Source organism: Nanorana parkeri, unplaced genomic scaffold (assembly GCF_000935625.1).
Source record: "Nanorana parkeri isolate BGI_ZX_2015 unplaced genomic scaffold, ASM93562v1 scaffold845, whole genome shotgun sequence".
NCBI classification, from domain to species: Eukaryota; Metazoa; Chordata; class Amphibia; order Anura; family Dicroglossidae; genus Nanorana; species Nanorana parkeri.
Genome location: NW_017307113.1, coordinates 484,077 through 505,720, shown reverse-complemented (window position 1 = coordinate 505,720; position 21,644 = coordinate 484,077). Strand labels below are relative to the sequence as shown.

Sequence of the window (21,644 nt, the reverse complement as noted above, 5' to 3'; positions counted from 1 at the left end):
TGGAACAGACTGCACCGGTATGAAAAGAGGCCAGAAATAGCATAGGGATACATTAGGATGCATTTTTGGTCCGGAAACAATCTGTTCTGGTCTGGTCATGATCTGGATGTGGTGTGAACGGATCCTAAGACAGGAGAGTAATTAATGGCATATTACTCTTTTCCCCAAAATTGATTGTTTCCAATCAGATGGTCAACTCATAGACTTACATTATAGAAGGGGAAGTAGCATGCACTCACCATGCAAAAGCAGGAAGCAGACCCTGCATATGTAATGATCAAATATGGCTGCCCCCATATACATGTTGATTACATATTGCAGGAAGAAACAAGATTGTTATAACCTTAGTACAAATCAATACTAATCATGTGAAACCTTTATATGTTTATTTAGATAGAAGACCATATATTCCCTTTAATCTTATTACTGTGATTTTATTTACTGCCAGACAATAGCGCAAAAATCTGGGTGAGGGTTAATGAATGAACAAATATTTTAATTTGCATGCAGCGCTCTTCTTTATTGGGAGCAATAAAACGACTGTAGAAAACCCGGAAATTGTAAGGTCTCCACAGACCACTGACATTGTACACTTCAAGCTCTGATTGTATATTTTTGCTCTGTAGCTGGCATTACAGAGGGAAAAAAAAAAGAATGATTAAGCTGCAGAGGTGGCCCAGTGCAATAAGTTTCCTCCCCAGTGATCTGTGCTGAAGCGCTGAAGGAAGATTTAGATGGAAGGCTGAAAAAAGAGGATGCTTCACGGAATAGTCACAATATGAAATCAATCCGTCAAGCGCAGAAAGAAAGTTAGGCAGGGGCCAGATATCTTCCAGCAGTGTGTGTGTGTTTAAGTCAGTGGATAGAAGAGGTCAGGAGTAACAAATGAGACAACTAAAGTGAACCTTACTTTATTTCAAACTTTTACATCTGAAAATCCTTCACAAGAGCAGACAACACAAGATGTCTGATATTACTTTTTATAACGTCTCTTCAGTGCCCCCCTCTGATTTATTTTCACTTTGTTATTGGGGCCTGTTGCTGATTTGATGGCTATGCTCCACAAACTGTTATTTTACCTGTCCAACGAGGATGCATTTGCTGGCCACTGAGGCAGTCTAACTGGACAGAGTAATTGCAGCTGGCAAGAAGTCAGAAGGAGTCAGACTCCATTAACAAAATTAAACTAAATCAGAGAGGTGCACAGAAGGCTTTCTGGGTTATAAAGGTAACAGCGGGCATCTTGTTGTGTCTGCTCTCAAGCAGCAGTTTTAGTTTGAAACTTCAGAATGGGCACAGGTTCACTTTAAAGGAAATCTATCATTAGGGAAGTATGGGAGGGGTGCCATTTCTCAATACCCATATGCCCCCCTACATTCCTTACAGCATCTAAGACCAATAACAATGGCGGTGCTTGTAGGTCACTATGTTGCCCTGATGAAGGGACCCTGTGCGGCCCCGAACATTGGCTATGTGATATACGGTATGTGACAATGTGTTTGAATAAATGAACACCAAATTTGGAACTTCTTCCTCTGAATGCTGGTGATCTATGTTTCCTACTGATTGCTCAATGCCCAATACTTGGTCATTGGCCAAGAACAAGCATGCAGCCAGTAAAGTCAAAATCAAACCAGAACTTCTGTATACTTATTCCAGGTCAAAAGCTAAAAAATGTAAGCCAATGTAAGCCAAAAGCACCCTCTATGGGTGTGGGAATTATGGAAACAAATGCAGGCAGCCACGTTGATGATGTAACGTTGGGAAGGCAATAAATGGAGCTGCTAATAACTGAAACTTTACTAAGGACCATTGCAATGCCACGAATGGGTTGAATGGTAGAATAACAGAAGTATAGAAGATTATTTTGCAATAAGTGTGTAGATTAATATCCCCAAACCTCCACAGAATAAGTATGGTCCATTAAGGTCACCAGTAGTCCACAACGCAGGCTATCACTTACAATTTTGCAGGCCATCTCTTTGGGCAGCCACCATGGTTCCGCCACTCACACTGGACTCTGCTACCAATCTCACTAAAAAAGGCTTCTGTGTTGGCTTAACCCACCACTGGGAGTGCAGGTGGCTGGTCTAGAGGCTCCAACACCAGTAGCTATAGTAGAGTTCAATGTTTTAGCCTCAAGGGTTTTCCATTTTAAAGGATAGGTAGCATTGTCCTTGCCCTGCTACATGTGCTCTGAAGAAACCAGAGACACCATTCAGCATGCATGCAGAATCTTGGTGGTGACACCAACCACAAAGAAGAGCTGGACACATAAGTATGCCTTACATTGGTTCAACAGCTTTTTCCTACTGCATTATATTAGTATTAGATTATGATTTACTGTAAAAGTGAATGGTTAAAAGTAAAGTTAGGGCTTGGGTTAAAGGGATGGCTTACTTTGAGAGTTAAAGTGACATTAAACCCTCAGATTTTTTAACATAAAACAATACTGTAATGTGTGCCTTACTGTAATCCATGGTAGTTTCCCTTCTCTTTGCTGCTCTTCCTTTTAAATCTGTATCTGTTCTCATGCTGGGCAGAACTTCTGTTTTGCAGCAAACTGCCTTGTCTCAGGAATGGATACACGGTGTCTGTGTATAGATTTGTATAGGCTTGTAACCTGAGCCAGCACTACAGGAAGAGGTCCTGAGCTGAAAAGGGAAGTTCTCCCCAAGCATGAGAAGACATGAGGATTTAAAAGGAAGAGCAGCAAAGAGAAGGGAAACAACCATGGATAACAGTAAGGCACACATTACAGTATTGGTTTATGTTAAACAATCTGAGGGTTTAATGTCACTTTAAGGTTTGGAGCTTAGTTGAGTTGGGTTTATGGGTTAAGTTGAGCGTTAGCGGGAACATGCCAAGACATTTAGGGGTACACTTAAAAAAATTCAGTAATGGCAGTAGTGTGAACAAAGTGTACTGTTAACAAATGTGACTTGGTTGCTAAGCGACACTAGGCAGTGAAGCCCTCAGTGGGCAGGAAAAGGAGAAATGGCAGCCTTATTCAGGCTAGGTGGCCATTGGCTGTTATGGTGCTGGTGCCAGCTCAAGAACATCACAAACCTAATTACCAGTTGAAAGGATGGAGTTTCCTTCTGTTATTATCAGCTACCCTAATGAGTTGAAATATCATGCTGTGCTCATGAAATCCACACCTAATTGAGCCGAATGATCCCAGAAAGAGAAGACGAGATGAGGGTGTAGAAGAGTGATGTGGGAGTGAGTGCAATAGAAAAGGAAGAGATGCATACAGATGAATGAGTGAGAGTGCATGGGAGGAAGTGGAGGAGACACACAAATTGAGGAGTGAGTGAAAGGAGCACAGGCTGCAGGCCACACATACCGGATAGAGATGGGAGCTTAGCAATACTACTGCACTCCAGTACAACTTTATGCGCCGCTATCAGCCCTTCCCTCTATTCTACCCACTACAGTCCTGACTGTTTGGGAAAGGGGGGTACCGTTTATAGAAATGGGCTGCCAAGGGATGCGAAAGTGAGCAATGGTTGTGTACCACTGTACTAAAGGATAATCATGACTGTGGCTCTATCCTCTCCTAAAAGACCTTTGTGAAAGCCGCAAAATGAGGCTGTTGTGGGCTGAGAACATCAATGACAAAATGAGGCTGTTGTGGGCTGAGAACATCAATGATACAGCCAGGCAAAGTGGTGTGCTGATCAGTAGTGCACTGGATTGGCTCTGTGCTGCACTGAAAGAGGCCCTTAAGGTGCTGGAACTTAGATAAAAGTAATAATACTGACATTCGAGTGAATTCCTTCCTAGCAGCTGGACCTCCTCAGCCTTCAAGGAGAATGCTTTCAATATTTACCTTGTTGCGCATTGAGTGGCCACCAGATTCCTGGCTGCTGTTTCTCAGAGAGACCGATCGATTGGGCAATTAACCAGATTAACTTTGCAGGAATTAATGCAGGAGGCAGTAATGTTCGTATAGACAATGCAAGGTGGAATTTATTTAATAACGTTATGCTGCACACATTGCAGTGATTGATGTGAGGACACAGCAAAGTATGGGGTTGGTTTTGGCACATTAATCTCTAGGAAATATGGGCTTGTGTATGAAAGTTTGTGGAGGAAGGACTTTCTCTGTTGCCTATAAAGAACATGTGTGTTTTTAATGTATACCTCTTGTGGGTATTCTTGTTTAAGTAGGAGCTGCATGAGACAAGAGTAGGACTAAATGAGACACAGTTAGGACTGCATAACACAAGAGTAGAAGCTGCATGAGACATGGGTAGGACTTAGGTTTGCCACCAGTCTGGGATTCACCCAGACAGTCCGGTTTTTGAGTCTTGTGTGGTTTCCAGCCAGCTGACACCCGGACAAAAGACACTAAGTGCAGATGCTGGCACTTTAAATTTTTTGACAGATGCGGCTATCAAGGTCCCCAACAAGCGCGGGACCTCAGGCAGCCTTATCTGCCTGAAGCTTTATCTTCCTGTGTGCCGCAGGCTGCCTGCCTCTGGACCCCTGGGGGGACACCGCATATCCCCCACAGCAAAGCCTGCATAGCCCACCTGAGACCCCACGCAGCCACCTGAGAGCCCACATAGTCACCTGAGAGCCCACGTAGCCACCTGAGAGACCGTATAGCCCACCTGACAGTCCGCATAGCCCACCTCAGAGCCTGCATAGCCCACCTCAGAGCCTGCATAGCCCACCTCAGAGCCCGCATAGCCCACCTGAGAATCCGCATAGCCCACCTGAGAGTCCAAAAAGCCAAACTGAGAGTCTGTACAGCCCACCTGAGAGCCTGCAAAGTCCCCCTGAGAGCCCACACAGGCCACCTGAGAACCTAGAGACATCAGGGCACCCTCCCGTAACACAGCGTATGCAGCTTCATATTATCTTGCATTTGTAGTCTTCTATAGCCAGTCTCCTTACTCCCTCCCCTGGCTGCCCTCTCCCCGCTATCTCCTCTATATTCTCCCCCACCCCCCCTCCAAAACAAATAATTGCCGGTCGGTGCGCTAGAGTGTTCAGGTTTCACTTGAAGAAAAGGCGGCAACCCTAGTAGAACTGCATGAAACATGAGCAGGAGAGGCATGAACTACAAGTAGGACTGCATGAGACACAATTAGGACTGCATGAGACATGACACAAGTAGGACTTCATTAAAAATTATAGGATCTTTATTATACAGTACAAATAAAAATAGGTGTAGCCATGACACTGAATGCTTGCATTGCCCACTGAGCTAGTGGTTCCTCCCCCAAACCTCACTATATGACTCCGAACTGAAGTAGTGACAAGTAGAAGGAACCATGGCGGGCGGTGGGGGACACAGGCTTGAACACAGATTAGTTTTGACTCACCATCTGCCAGAGAGGTAAGTATACAGTGTCTTCTCTTGCAGGATAAAAACTTTACAATTTTTCTTGACAAGTGACAGAGTCACTCTAAGCTAGAACCAGATTAGACAATGGAGTAAAAGTGAAACACATCTTGCACATTTTAATGTTTTTATTATGTTATCTAAATAAAAATATAGGGGTCTATTCACGAAGCTGCCGAAGGATCTGGCCGTAGCTATTTTTCGGCAGATTTGGAGCGATTTGGCTCCAATAGACTTTAATAGAATGCCAAAAGAAGCGCTACAAAGCACGACAAAATGTGCACTGTAGTTCAATGTAGCTCAAAGTCACTCAGCTCAAATCAGCACTGAAAAAGCTTGTAGCTCAGTGTGAATGGGGTCTTAATCAATTTCTGTGCCAGCATCTCAGTCCAGGAAGTAGATGGTGACCTTGGAGGATGGCTGAACATAAATGGCGCAGTCCTTCTGGGGAGAAAAGCAGATTAATGCTTTGTCAGGGGGAGCACTTTGGTCTCTGTGACAGGTAATAAATACCTGGACGTGTTACACCTACATACCGGTATTACTTACCGGGTTTTTCACAAAAGGGTGAAGAGGTTGGAGAAGGCAGGAGAAGTGAACAGTCTAGGACAACATAGCTGATTTGGAAAAAAAACTCCAATTCAGTTCACTTTCCAGTTCAGCTATGTTGTCCTAGCTTGTTCACTTCTCCTGCCTTCCCCAAACTCTTCACCTTATTGTAAATAACCCTGTTACTGTGCATACACTTATGAAACATATTTTAAAGGTAATTTATCAAAACTGGAACAGACAAAATCTGGAGCAGCTGTGCATGGCAACCAATCAGCATCTCTCTTTCATTTTCAAATCCTAACTGACCAAACTGAAGAGAGAAGCTGATTAGTTGCCCTGGGCAACTGCTCCGGTTTTGGTCTGCTCCAGTGTCGGTATATCTGATGCTAGCTTGATTTTAATCTCCCTCTATCTTTGTTTGTATTTCTTCTGTTTTATTAAACTATACTTCATAACATTACTCTGATTTCCCCCTGCCGGCTCACAGATGACACGACACAGACAGGATTATAGAAAAAAGCATTGTGGTCTTTGCAGTTTGAGTCACCTTGCAGCGGACATGACTAAGTTGATGTTATGAAGAGATTAGTACGTCTAGGATTCCCAGAGCTCTTCTGTCCCTGGGGACGAGGTTCGTGATAGGACTCAGCTGTGGCGTTTCATATATACGCATGTCGTCAGACACACATACACACACACAATGTACGCACTTCCCCAAGGGTACCATAGTAGCCTCAGTTACATCACACTTTCTCTCTGTTGCAAAACTCTGTGACAAGATTACAAATGGCTTGCTTAGCAGCAAACCTACTGCTGATAAGGTGAACCGAATCTCAATGTATCTATTGCCAAAATATTTTGGGGAAGGGTTGCCATCACTGTCATGTGTATATTGTGGTCTATATTCCCGCTGGGCATACGCCTCTTTCTATTTGTACAGGCAGCTATTGCCATAGAGACAGAAATAGATGGGAAATCCAACATTTTACAGTGGTCACAGAAACAGGAAGTGAGGGGATTTTTTTTCTAATGGGGGCGAGAAAAAATCCCCTGTCGAAGAGGAGACTTGCCTTACTTTGGATAGACATCCTTTTTTTGTGTGTCTCTGGGACAGGAAATGAAGGGAAATCTCCTCAATTGGAAATACGCTTTAGGGGGCATCAAAATAAGCTTTAATATTTCAGCTTATGGGACCTAAAGGTTATATGTCACATCCCTCTTCTCTTGATGGGGTGAATAATTACTGTCTGTGCTGGCCCGGCTCCTCCACCCCTCCCCTGCAAGCATAACCTTTTAAATAGCTGCTGGAGGAGGAGTTAAGGGTAATTGTATGGAGAAGGGTTGGGCAACTCTGGCCTTCCATCTGTGCTTTAACTACAAATTGAATAATTCCTCTGCCTTTGGGACAGAGCTCTTTAGGCCTCATTCACACAGCATAAACTCGGGTGGCGTGCACACCCGTATAGGGCCGTTCCTGGAAGGGAAAGGAGCTGCATGTGATTGCATGCAGCAGCCTGTTTTTCCCTATGGGAGTACACAACCGTACGCACACCCGAATTGCACATGCTTACCGGTCCGGGTGTCTGCGCTTATACGCAGATAGGATTCATCCTGTCTGCGTCTGAGTATGGACACCCAGACCTGCACAGATGTGCAGTTTGGGTGTGCGTACAGTCGTGTACTCCCATAGGGAAGAACAGGCTGCTACATGCAGCACCTGTCCCTCCTGGGAACAGCCCGATACAGGTGTGCACGCGCACGGACATGTATGGCCCGAGTGTACGCTGTGTGAATGAGGCCTTAGAATGAATTACCGAAATGAGGACAAGAACCAGACTAAGCCAATTCATGGAAAGTACATTTTTGGAATCCAGCAAATTGTCTGCTCAGTTAGTAACCTTGTAAAGAGGTGCTAATCATGGGGCTAAGACAGCCATGAATTTTGATAAAATGCAGAGGACCCCTTTACCAGTTCACCTCACCAGTTGCATTGGAGGTACAACAGAAAGTGAGGGGGAATCTTCACAGGGGTTCTAGCCATTCCCTACTTTATCCAAAAAGTTTTAGATATTACATAGTTACATAGTATTTGAGGTTGAATAAAGACACAAGTCCATCAAGTCCAAACTATTGCGTGTATACATTTATGGTTGAGCTGGTGTGTGCGTGTGTATGAGTCCATGCGTAATTTTGCTCTTAGCGTGATTTTGCTCATAGGAGTACCTGTACCCCTGCATGTTATGGTCTCCAAGGAAATCGTCCAAGAGTTTCTTGAACGATTCCACACTCTTAGCTGAAATCACTGCCTGTGGAAGTGAGTTCCAGACCCTAACCACTCTAACTGAGAAGTAACCCTTGCGGCCCGTGTGCTGGAATTTTTTCTTCACCAATTTTTGGTGGTTGCCTCTAGTCTTTGTTATGGGGTTAACCCTAAAGAGTTTGTTAATAATGTTGCTGTCACCATTGAACATTTTATACAAGAAAATCATGCCCCCCCTTAATCTTCTTACTTCCAAAGAAAACATATTTAATTTTAGCAACCTTGTTTCATAGCTCAGGTCCTCCATACCCTTAATGAGTTTGGTTGCCCTCCGCTGGACTTTTTCCAGTTCAAGGACATCTTTTCTGAGTACTGGTGACCAAAACTGGACCGCATACTCCAGATGAGGCCGAACCAGTGATCTCTAAAGCGGCAAAATTATAGACTTGTCCCTGCAGTACATTCCCTTTTTAATACAAGACAGGACTCTACTTGCTTTGTTCACAGCAGCCTGGCCATGCGAGATATATAATTTAAATGATATTAAAGTCTATAGGTTTTTAAACTATTTCAAATGCTTAATACATCTCTTACAATGAATGATGCTTGTTGATCATGGCACGGGATTGTACAATGAACGCACAGGATAGTGTGAATGGGCCCTGAGGGTGGCTCCTTTCCCTTGCAGGGTCCTATGGAGCCACCCTTGTGTGTAAGCTGTGTGTGTCTTCACAAACACAAGGGCACAGCAAAGCAAGACACTCCCCTTCTTCCTGCTCCCCACTCCCCCTCTCTTCTCAAAGATAGTAGATGGAGAGCTGCTGGAGACTGCTCTTTCCATGTGATCTTGTACTGGACAGGAAGTTCAGGGAAGCAGAGCTGAGAGAGTTGGAGCCAGCCATTTGGAAACTTGATTACTGTAAGCGCATGGGCAAGAATTTAAAGAAATACTTTGCTGGGCAATGTATACTTGTCTGATCTGGATTCATATTTGAAAAAAAGTTTGAGAGTTTAATACTACTTGAACAAAGATTGTGATTAATTGGAATCCTTCTACATGTATATAACTGTTCCAGTGATAGGGACACCATAAACTGTAACTGTTTTTTCCAGAGACAATATGTTGTTTGTTGGAAAATTTGTGTTACTCTCAGCAGAGATCTTCTTTAAAAGGGTTGCAGCATCTCTAAAATAAAATCAAGCCCCACACTAGCTCCGGCCGCAAGTGTTCCAGAAAATTATTTTTAAACATTTGGTACTATGTAGGCAACATAGGACAGCATGACAAGATGGACGACCCCTTTGAGAGGTACAGAGCACAGTCTTATCCCCCATCGGGAAGCCATCTACAGGTCGCTGGCCCCCTGAGGAGATGCCAAATGGACTGTGTGTATCAAAATGGGAACATTTGCTCCATACAATTAGTATCAAGAGAGAGATAAACCACAAAGACTGTTTATAACAACAATGAATGTTGTTGAAACTTCCTTCTGTGTTTTATATATCACGCAAACATGCTTATTAAAATATATATTTCCTGCATTTATATATCGCCGATATACTTCACAGTGCTGTGCAAGCTACAGCAAAGCATTCCCTTCACTGCTTGTCTTCAAAGGAGCTTACAATCTAATGTCCCCACTAAAGTTTCACACACACACACTGTGGGACCAAGCTGCCCCAAAGCTAAATGACTGGTACTTTTTTGGCATGTGGGAGGGAAAAGGAGCTTCACAAACAGCATGGCAAGCATTCAATAAAGTCACAAAAATTCATAAGTCATAAAGCCATGTCACCTAGAAGTCCACAGCTCTTAAAGGAGATCTATGAGGTGAGTGATTTCCACTCATCCTCATAGTTAGAGCCGACCTGTGACAAAGAAGCTGTCACAGGTCGGCTCTATTGATCGGGAAGTGAGCAGAAACATGCCGCTGATCCGCTCACTTCCTGAACGTCTCCCTGCAGTGAGCGGTGATTGTCAGTCACCGCTCTCCGCAGGGATTCCCCCCTCCCCTCCAGCGCTGAGTGGAGGAACGAACGGGGAAGAGGGAGGGCACAGCTGGCTCTGCCTATAGATAGGCAGAGCCAGCTGTCACTCACGCAGCATGGTGGATATCAACAGTATTGTCGGGATCTGTCCTGGCTGCAGCGCTCTCAGTATATCGCGGGCAATAGCTTTGGGTCACGTGAGGAGGTTAGTATATGCCCTCCCGTGACCCTAAAGACAACTATGGGGAAAAACACTTCATAGATCTCTTTTAACTAATGACATCACTGGTAGTTCCTCCATAGTGCACAATCCTAACAACTATGCGAACCATGCCACAATAGTAGAAGAAATGTTTATTGCTGCTCTAGCACTTGAAAGATAAGCATACTTTTTATTATTGGCAAAAATAAAAGTCATGAGAAATTATTATATCAGTGAGTAATGAGAAGGATTATAGGCAGGCAGGCAGGCAGGCAGGCATTTTAGTTGCCTGTTTCTATTTTTTACAGTAGTCACCAAAACTGCCCTTGCTATAAGATGTACTTCTGTGGTGTCACCAAGAATGGCAGTATACCTAATAAAGCCAATTAATTCACCTCTACAGCAAAAGGGAAGACATTTACCTTTGATAAGTTAATTTCGTGCACATGTAACTTACCTTGGAGAATGCCCCTTTGGGCTTCAATATATCAGAAAGACAATCAGAACTTTAGAGACATGCATGAGTGAACATAGTGTGCAATATAAGAAATGGCCTGAGCACACAGACACATTGTCTGTTGTTACATGATCAGAATTATCATAATATGGATCCCGGTGCATTGAAAGTATGTGTCATGGATACCACAAATAAGAAATAGAGGGGTTCCAACTGAACAAAAGACATTTCACAAAACAAAACAAGGTAGACATACACTATAGACACCCTGACCCCCAAAGGCCTTAATATAGAGTTAGGTATCAAATGCTATATGAGCAACTTCCATGAAATAATATGCATTGCTTTTGTTTTATTTTTTACAGTTTTAAACTGATGAGACAAGCATGCTTGGCATAGCAATCAGATTCAAATTTCCTATGCATGTATTTAGCCCACCGTGGACATGTGTGGGAATTCCTTTCCTGCATTAAAAACTCGTAAGCAACAGAATTTCCCAGGTCACCCACAAAATGGAGAGGATGACAAACTGAATCCCTGCATGGTTTGCGCTCCCTAAGTGCACAAGGGTGTAACTACATATCATGGACCCCCATAGCAGTGCCCCTTTCAGTTCCAAAATCTATAATAGGGTCAATAAGCAATGTGTACATTGCTATAGTTTGCTGGAGTATTTAGGCTATTATGATTTCTTTGGGTGAAATTATCAAACGAATACACTCACTGATGGAAACAAAAGAATTAAATTCACCTGCCATACACTAGCAAAACGTTCAAATCAGCCATACAGTAGGAGTGCTGTCTGTGCAAGCTGATGGGTGCAAATGGTGGGCATAACCATTGCGGTGATATCCACTAGTAGTCCAGGCAGAAGAACGGGCAATGGTACCGTGTATGAGAAATTGCAACCTGAAGAAAAATGTTGACGACCTCCGAACAGCATATAGCCATCTCAAGACCATTAATAAATTTGTTTTCACACTATAAACATTAGGAGCAGTACAGCAGAAGCTGCCAATTACATTTTGCAGCACCAGCTGTATGACTGTGAATTTGTGACGATGTTGTAACTGCCACTAGTGACCCAGGCAGAAAATCATCACTTATTAGGGGAGAGGAGAAGAATATTTGCACCTTCCAGCGACCTTTCAGCAAGGAACTTACACTGGGTGTCTATTTCTCATCTGCGAGATGCGCGGTCGCACTGTAACGCCCCAGGATATCCAATTCTACATCTAGTAACTCGACAGCTGATGAGATGAAGGATGACCCATGGCACCACAATAACAGACATGCAATAACATGACTGCCATCATTTCACAATGACCTCTGTTCATTATTAACCCACAGCAAAAATGAGGTTTCATTAACGTTAATTTACTTTGGGTGGGAAAATGTAATTGTTTTTTTTCTTTCCTTCATGTTATGTATGTGTCTGTTCTGGATAGAATGCTGAAAGCAAACTGAAGAGAGCCTGTCAACATAGGGGTTTTTCAAGAGCCTTAGGGCTCATTCACACATGTATGAATGGTCGTACTCCATAAAAACAGGCTGATACTTTTGCTTCCGGGAGTGACAGGTGTTGCATATAGCCGCAGGCAGAAGTCTGTACAAATCAATGACAGACTCTGGCTGTACAGTTATACCTGCACATGTGAGCATTTACATCTGTACAGGGACAGATGAATGGCCTTGGATCAGGATGCAACATATTGTCACTCCCATGAGCAGAAGTACCAGCCAGACTTTACAATGTATGGCCATTCATTTATTAGCTTTAAAACAAACTCTCACTGAGCTTTGAAGCTGCAGGCACAATGAAGAAATTCGTCTTTGAATTTCACAAGAGGCACTGAAATTGCTGCTCCCTTTGCAGCAGAGACTTGGTGGACTGCCAGCCTTCAAATGTGAACAAAGGGCATATGCTGTAAACCTTTATAAAACCAACTTTAGGGCCTGTTCACCTAAATAATGTGCTCTGCAACAATGCTACAATGCACTGCAGAACATTGTTCTGTGCTGTGTGCTTAGCTTTGAAAAAATGCAGCCCTTGAAGTGCATTGCAGCGCATGCCTCAATGCACATAAACGTGGGCATTGCAGTGCACTGCACTTTGGTATGAATGGGCCCTTAGAGTCTCTGTTGTAATATTTGAGAATTAATTACTCCACAGTACCTGCAGCTACAAAAGTCAGTGAGGGCTTGTTTTTTTGTTTTGTTTTTTTACTGCTTGTTAAGAATATGTAAATACTTGACAGTCCACATACCTTTCAAATTTGGAACTTGTGCTAAATAGTGAGCGTGGCTTAAAGGGCATGGTTGCCCCTGTTTTCTCTCTATGCTTCTCCCTTTCTGCCGGGACAGTCAGGCTGGAGATCACTCCGCTCACAGTTTCTGCACAGAGCAGGGAGCCTAGTGCTGGAACAAGTGTCCCTGTGCTTGGCTCTGGGACACAGCCTGGATCTGCAGAACACCAAGATTTTGTTCCATAGTCTGGGTACAGGTATACTTTAACCATTCCCTAAATAAATAACAAAGCCTGCACCACAAGATCATTTTTTTAGCTCTGTCTGGCTCCCCCACTGTCAAAAAATGTTGGGGAAGCCCCAGAATGGCCTATAATGTTGAAAAGTTGCACAGGGTTGAGCAAGCACCCTGCTCACCATGTGATAGCACCTCTACACTGGCGACTGGCTGCTGAGGCACCGAGGGCCATGTTCAAGGAGGGTGTGAACTGTGAAGACTGTACCATGAGCCCCATATCCAGAAGTATCAGGTATATGCATGACCTTTGAAGGCAGATACTAAGAACTGTCAAGGCTGGACCAGTGCTAAGTATCTAACTGGATCACAGCTGCGGAACCGATGGGGTCTTTGTTGGATAAGGAAGTTCAGTGAGCGACTCCCAGTTACATTAACTGCTAGAGGGAGACCGCACTCATCATATACTTCCTGTTAGGCTGGAGTGATGAATAGGCTAGGATGATATAAAGGTAGTACCCCTTACCCCACACTCATATGCGGCAAGCTATACATGTGCTGTACCAGCGTGCGGAGTATCAAATGGGGAGACAAGCAATAAGAGTAGCTAAGGGTTAATCTCTAGCAAACAGAGCAAATGCATATATAGGATATGTAGGCAGAGCCAATGGGGAGGTAAATGGCAGGTTATTCAGCAACAGACAATTAGATGCACCACTATGCAGTTTTATCAGCAGGTAGCAAGCATGGGGGCAATATGTGGACAGATCTAATCCTCTCCAATATTAGACTCATCAGCAGCCAACAGACTTTAGCACTATCACAACCCTTCATGGGTTAATATGGCAGTTTTAGAGGTTGTGTCAGTCCTACGTCTCTTAGCAGGTATAGCCAACTGAAGGAGATGCAATCCGGAACAGCTGGGAACGCTTACTGGGTGTGTGTGTGAGATAGCAACACATAAGCAACATGCAAGCAAGCACTAAAACATGTAGCAGGTTCAGCAAGTTTTGCAAAGACTTCCAGAATACTTGCGGTTGTGTGCTCTGAAATGATCTGGGCTCACAGCGGGGTAGCAGTCTCAATTCGCCAGTTAGTGGTTCTGGGCAGTAATCTGTGTTGATAATCCACGGGCAGCCTGTGGGTTCTCTGTTCATCACTCGACTCTCCACAACGAGAGAACGCCAAGCGACGAACCAGCTGACCTTTTACCCTGGTAGCCGCACCCCGTGGGAGGAGCCGCCGTGACGTCACGCACGAGACGACCCTTCGCTGGAGCGCGGGGACACGCCGAGTAAGTCTGTGACAAGAACAGAGCAAGGCACCTGGCCTTGTTCTACTACAGCAGGAAAAAAATCTACTGTGTCAACCTTAAAGATGTCAGTGCTGATGCTGGCTAATCATGCTATTTACCAGGCTATCTTTGGTCTCAATATTCACTGACCAGGAACTAGCATGCAGGTAGTAGTCAAAGGAACGTAGTAGGAATTAGTAGCCAGACCTCCTTATCTGCACTCTTTTTGCATCTTTCACTATCATGAATGCTGCTTTCAGACCCATCCACCTCACCAACCGATCAGTGGCCGCCACCCCTCTCTGCCAATCCCTCCATTGGTTTCCAATAGCGCAATGCATATAATTCAAAATACAAACATCAACATACAGAGCCAACTACAACTCTGTCCCAAACTACTGTATATCACCAACCTCGTTTCAAAATATCACCTAAACTATCCTTTTCGCTACTCTCAAAACCTCCTGCATCCGCTGCGGCAGATGAGGGCGGTGTTCGGAATGGAGGAGGCGGGGCCCGCCTCCTCTTACATCACTGGCCAGCGACCTAAGAGCAGGTGGGGCCAGTGTTGTAAGAGAAGGCGGGGCCCGTCGATAGCAGAGGAGGTGGGGCCCGGGGACGGAACAGGAGTCGGGGCCCGGCGACCACAGAGGCGCTGACAGGTAAGAGATCTCAGACCGTGCAGAGCCCACTATAGAGAGTCTATGGTGGGCTCTGCAGGGTCACTCTCCGCTGGGGCTCTGCAAGTGGCATAACTAGCAATCACGGGGCCCCATACACAATTTTGCTATGGGGCCCTGTGATTTCTAGTTACGCCCCTGCTTCTAATCCTTTTGTATTGTATTGTAATTGTACTGTCTCCACAAATGGTGTTAAGCGCTGTGCAAACTGTTAGTGGCGCTATATATAAATCCTGAATAGCAATAATAATGATAATAATGTCTGTCACTCAGAAAGTACTAAAGCCTGTCAAATAAATTAATAGTCAGGCAACTAGCATTTTCAAAATAGTTCAACATTAGCAGCATTAGCTGCCTACATATGTTCTCAGGATAAGGTTTCCATTAAGATGGCCTGTAATCAATCATATTATAGGAATAATTATGGGACTAGACCTGCAGCAAAATGGATTATCTGAATATTTCAGGACTACACCAGCTTGTAGCCAATCAGCTCTTTAGATCACTCACAGGACTACACCCACTTGTAGCCTGATTAGGCTTTTCACAGAACGAGGCTGAATTTTGGTATGGCGTGCAGTTCATTGTAGCCCTTAACCTCTCTCCCATGCAATCCTGACTTTTAATATAATTCAGACAAAGAACCTTTAATGAAACTCGCAAATCATGCTTGGATATTGTGCTTACGCATGGCTGCACTGTTAGAGTGAGGTGACCAGGTTTTCTATACTGCATTATTAATGTATTTAGTATTAAGAAACAGGGATGGTTTCCAGGCTACAGACTTGAGAGCTCTGTGGGAGAACCCCATGTCCTCTCTCTGGTCACTGCCACTTGGTGTGTTTGCAGAGGAACTACAAGCCTGTACCCGGTGAGCAACTGCAAACGGGCCTGTAGAACATGCAGTTCCTCACTAGCTGGAGGGTCTAATATAGCGAATGAAATGGAACTTCTTTTCTTAAAGTGATAGTAAAGTCAAAAGGTTTTACATTTTTTTTCAAATGCTGATTAAATAACTTCCAATGGATGTTCCTCCTTGATCTTTAAAAGTTTTAGTTTCCTGGAGAAGAAGCTGATCTTCTGAGCACTGGTCCTGATATCCTGCTTCAGGGTGGCTCCTTGCCCTTGCGGGGTCCTATGGAGCCACCCTTGTGTGTGCTAGTAAGCTGTGTGTGTCTGCACAAACACAGAGGCACAGCAAGGCAAACCACTCCCCTCCTCCTAATTCCTCCTGCCTTCTACAAGCTAGAAGATGGACAGATACTGGAGATTACTCTGTCCCTTGTGATCGTGCACTAAACAGGAAGTTCAGGAAAGCTGGGCTGAGAAAGCTGGAGCCAGAAAAATGATGATGGAAGTATTTGGGGAAACATTTAAATAAATACTTTGCTGGGCATTGTATATTTGTTTGATGTGGATTAATTATTGAAACACATTTTAAAGTTGAATACTACAATACAAGTGAACTCTAGCATGGAAAATGCATGTAAGTGAGGTACATGCATAGGCAAATAGAAGACCAGGTTTTGTAAAATAAAACAAAATAAAAAATATTATGCATAAATACCTATGTTTCCCTTCCTCTGAAAACCAAAACAGTGAGTTGTGTCCCCCTTAAAGTGGAAGTAACTGGCTGGATCAATAGAAGATTATAAATGAAGGGGGAAAAACATAGGCTGTGACACTGCAGAGTTGCCTGTGCAGTTTTGGATCTTAGGTTCACATACACATTTACAATTTGAATTCCAGGAAAACTGCTAAATACACAGCTGAAATACACATACTGTATAAGATGAGTTTAAAGTGTATAACATGGGTTTTTGACAGGTTCATTTTAAGTATGTTTTCAGATTTCTTTCTGTGATGGTGCACTTCCACACTCTAGGTACATTGCTTTGTGCTTTAGCATCCCTTTTAACCCATTTGTTATGTAACATCACTATTTTTACCAACCTGGCATTACTAACTTTGACTCATCAACGAAAAGGTCCAAGGATGGTTGCACATGACGTAAAAGAACCTTAAAGAAAAGCTATTCCGGCAGGCAGAGGGATTATAAAAATGCTTAAAGTCTACCACTAGCCAAATCTTTTTTTTAGTTCTGGATGGAGGATGGAAAGGTTAGAACATAATTTAGCCTTTTATTGATGTCTATGTCCCTGCTGGGAAAATTCATCTTCTCTACCTCTTCTGGTGTCCATTGCTCCAGGACAGACAGTAAAAGAAAAAACACATTTTACACTCGCCACTGCAAAAAAAAAAAGGTGAAAGGAAATCTTGTGCCTGTGACAACTGTCTAAGAGGACATTTCCTATCTAAGGTCTTGCGATGGTTGTACAGTGTATGGCCACCTTGAGAGAGATTTGAAATCACTTCCTGATACAGTATGTCTCCAGGAAGAAAGTGAAGGAACAGCTCTCCTAAGGGACACATATAGCAAAAGAGATACTAACAGGGGTTTGAACCATTCGCTACTCTAGCCAAAATGAAAGGTACACTTTCAATCTGGGGTTTTAACTTGAAGGGTATCTATGGTCAAAAACTAAAAATAAATATGTATTTGTATGTTGTATTTCCTTAAGTGCCATCCCACTCCTAATAACCATATTGATTTAGACGTCTGTAAACTTACTTATTGAGGATGTCCATAGGATGTACTTCCTCAATGCACTGACAGAGTTTCTCTCAGGGCTGGTGCATATTTGAGCGATCCCGGGACCTGCGTTCGTGTGCGGTTGCACACAGTGGTTGCCGCGCGGCCCCATTGATTTCAATGTGGTTACATCCACACGGCAATGCGTGTTTTTTTCAATCGTGATCATGCACGATTGCACGGGTGGAAAGTGGAAACGCGGTGGGAAACTGCGCAATCTGCCTGGTACGACTGGAGTGTAATTAAAAAATAATGGCACCACCAGAGCGATCAGCGGTGGTGTGCGATTCCGTGACCGTGTGGTCATGCATTGCCCAGCTGTGAACCTGGCCTCAGCCTTGTTAATATGTAACATTATCATTGCTTGGTGAAAGCAATGCATGATGGGATATGCCGTCTTGAGAAATCAAGATTACATCGCATCAAGCAGCAGGGAAAGAGATGCAAAGCACACTGGGAACCCAGGAAGTTATTAGAAGTGATAGACAGACAGAAGGCAGCACTCACTACATAAAAGGGATTTTTTTAAACTAAGCTTTGATTGCATTATTAAAAACAACTCTAGTCTGTATTCCTCTTACAATGCTGATGTTATAACAGAACAGCATATGCTGTGATTTTAGAACTCCTTTAGAGCCCGTCTCCAGCATCCTGCCTACCACACATACCTTCCTCCCATCATGCCTCTCTAACTAATCAATGCCATTAAAAAAACTAAAGAAATTGCCCAGAGATGGGATATAATAAAAATGGACAGGTGGAAACTCAACTGACAGTTCTGCATATAGAAGAGGGCCGTATAACATTTACGAAAGGTTCAAGCAGACAGAAATAAGGACACTATGTTGCCAAATTTTACATTTTGTTAATGCTGCACGTATTGGTAACAACATACTAAAAATTGAAATTACACAATCACATACTCGCAAGGTGCATACAAGGTAACTATTATTCCAAATGTCGTGCATGCTACGTGTCGTGACTCCCAGGAGTGTGCAGCTTCTGCTAAGTCAATGGGATAGGTTTAATTAAAAGTGATTCTAAAAGAAAAAAAAATGTTCTGCGCATCCCTTGCTAATGGACACATCCAAAAACTAAGATTAGGAATAATTATAGCAGGGAAGCCCAGGAAAACCTCTGATTGTACGGAACAAAAAGTGTGCATATGGATTTCTCATTTTTTTATTCATTCTTATTGTTAAAGGCATAGCTGCTGCAAATGTGTTATTGGCTCTATATATCTATAGACAAACTTTGTTTTACAAACAAATATTAATACGTGACAGAGGATTCCCACAATGGGGTAGCTAAAGAGACAGCACAGCAGCAGTTATCTCCTTACAGGCAATTTGTTTCTCATGAATTTCTCAGTGTGCATGGAATAGGGAGAGGTCACTGCTCTCACTTCTTCAGCTATTGAGCTCTTTAAACAACAATGTTTTTAAAATAGGGTAATATGTGAAAAGGAGACTTCTATGTGTATGTTAACCCTAAGGATGTTACTAACCTTTGCATTGGTGTATTTATTCTTGTAAATCTTGCTTGAGATTGGTTAAGTTCAGGGTTAAAGTGGACCTACACTTAATAAGTGAAGATTTGCTATAGGAAACACCTAGAAATGGTAATTGCACCAGAGCTGTACCCTGAAAAACATACCTCTTGTCTGGAATTCCTCCTTAAAAATAGCAGTGCACTTCCAGATGTGAGAGTGTGCCTAGGCACTCCTGTGTCTACAGCCATATTGCCATGTATCTGCAGTGTGTGAGATATAAGTCTGTGTGACTGTTGTTTCAGGAGATTTAGAAATAAAGAAGAAATACTCACCCAATCCTCGATCCTGCCTGGCTCCTACACCGATCCCCATAGCCTCTTCCCCTCCGCTGATGTCATCACATCTTATGCAGTTCATTCACCTGCATTAGACTTGAGGAAGGAGCAGACATTCCACATCCAAAGAGGAAGAGGAGAGAGGTGAGCGGTCACTGCCACATCCTGTCACCGAGGATCAGGTGAGTATATCTTCTTAATTTGAGCCCCTAAAGAAAAAAGAGCAGTTAACCCTTGCAGTGCGGGGGAAGCCCCACTGCAAGGATTACTTTCTCTACAACTTGGAGTTCTTTCTTAAGGATAAGGATTATGTTGTGGTTCATTTTTATGGCATCGTTATTTTTGCAAGTGCGACAAATTATGTTTCTTTTTAATTGATTATGAGGAATTAATTTTCCAGCATGGCTAAGTTTGTACCTTAAAAATACCACGTCTTAAACTATTGCACCAAATGTATTCTACTAAAGACTAGTATGGTGCAATGTTCCTTTGCATGCTCTCCCTTCCTTCTCATCGTATCTATATAGGACTGAACAATACTGGAGAAAAGTAACCTCTTTTACTTTGTACTGTCAATCAATGTGATGTCATAAAAGGGGGCGGGAACACACAGATAAGGGTTGTGTATTAGCACTCTCACATGGACTCATAGTATTTACATGACTGTGTCACCTCTGAGCCAGAATCAGGAAAAAGATGCTGGCCCTGTATTACGTGTTAACAAAGATGGTGCTGTCCTTCTGGAGAGAAAAGCAGATGTCAGGGGTAGTATGGCGATCTCTGTAAGAGCTAATAAATGTTAGTTTTAAATGTGTGCATTACCTAGGATGCACTCAACATGGAAGTACCGTACACAGTCCTGGCCAAAAGTTTTGAGAATGACACAAATATTAATTTTCACAAAGTCTGCTGCTTCAATGTTTTAAGATCTTCTTGTCAGATGTTACTCTGGTATACTGAAGTATAATTACAAGCATTTCATAAGTGTCAAAGGCTTTTATTGACAATTACATTAAGTTTATGCAAAGAGTCAATATTTACAGTGTTGACCCTTCTTATTGAAGACCTATGCAGTTCGCCCTGGCATGCTGTCAGTCAACTTCTGGGCCACATCCTGTCTGATGGCAGCCCATTCTTGCATAATCAATGTTTGGAGTTTATCAGAATTTGTGGGGGGTTTTTGTTCACCCACCTCTTGAGGATTGACCTCAAGTTTTAAATGGGATTAGGGTCTGGTGGAGTTTCCTGGCCATCGACCCAAAATTTCGATGTTTTGTTCCTCGAGCCACTTAGTTATCAGTTTTGCCTTATGGAAAGGTGCTCCATCATGCTGGAAAAGGCATTTTTTCATCACCAAGCTGTTCTTGAATGGTTGGGAGAAGTTGCTCTTGAAGGATGTTTTTGTACCATTCTGCATTCATGGCTGTGTTCTCAGGCAGAAGTGTGAGTGAGCCCACTCCCTTGGCTAAGAAGCAATCCCACACATGAATGGTCTCAGCATGCTTTACTGTTGGCATGACACCAGACTGATGGTAGCGCTCACCTTTTCTTCTCCGGTGTTATCCGGACCCACTGCTTTGTTTGCATTGAGCATTTTAAGTCTTTGTTGTATTCTGGTTTCCGTAAACCACTGGGGTATATTTTGAGTTAAACTGGGAGTTTTATCATGTGTGTCAAACCCGTTTCCCTCCTGAGTGTATACTGAGGAGAAAAAAGCGTTCAGATGACCCAAACAATCGGAAAAAGGATTCATCAGAGAAAATGACTTTACCCCAGTCCTCAGCAGTCCAATCACTGTACCTTTTGCATAATATCAGTCTGTCCCTGATGTTTTTCCTGGAGGGCCCATTCACACCACATCTAGATCATCTCCAGAACAGATTGTTTCCG

General features: G+C 43.2%; 1 protein-coding gene and 1 long non-coding RNA gene across 2 annotated transcripts in view; one reads left to right on the top strand and one right to left on the bottom strand.

Annotated features, from left to right (window-relative positions):
- CACNA1B (calcium voltage-gated channel subunit alpha1 B) overlaps positions 1–21,644 on the bottom strand; it is a 221,697-nt gene that overhangs the window by 131,234 nt on the left and 68,819 nt on the right. The gene's annotated exons all lie outside the window — the stretch shown is intronic.
- On the top strand, positions 372–21,577 carry LOC108794389. Its single transcript, XR_001941707.1, has 3 exons — positions 372–383; positions 3,673–3,674; positions 21,478–21,577. It is a non-coding gene; the product is annotated as an uncharacterized LOC108794389 (long non-coding RNA).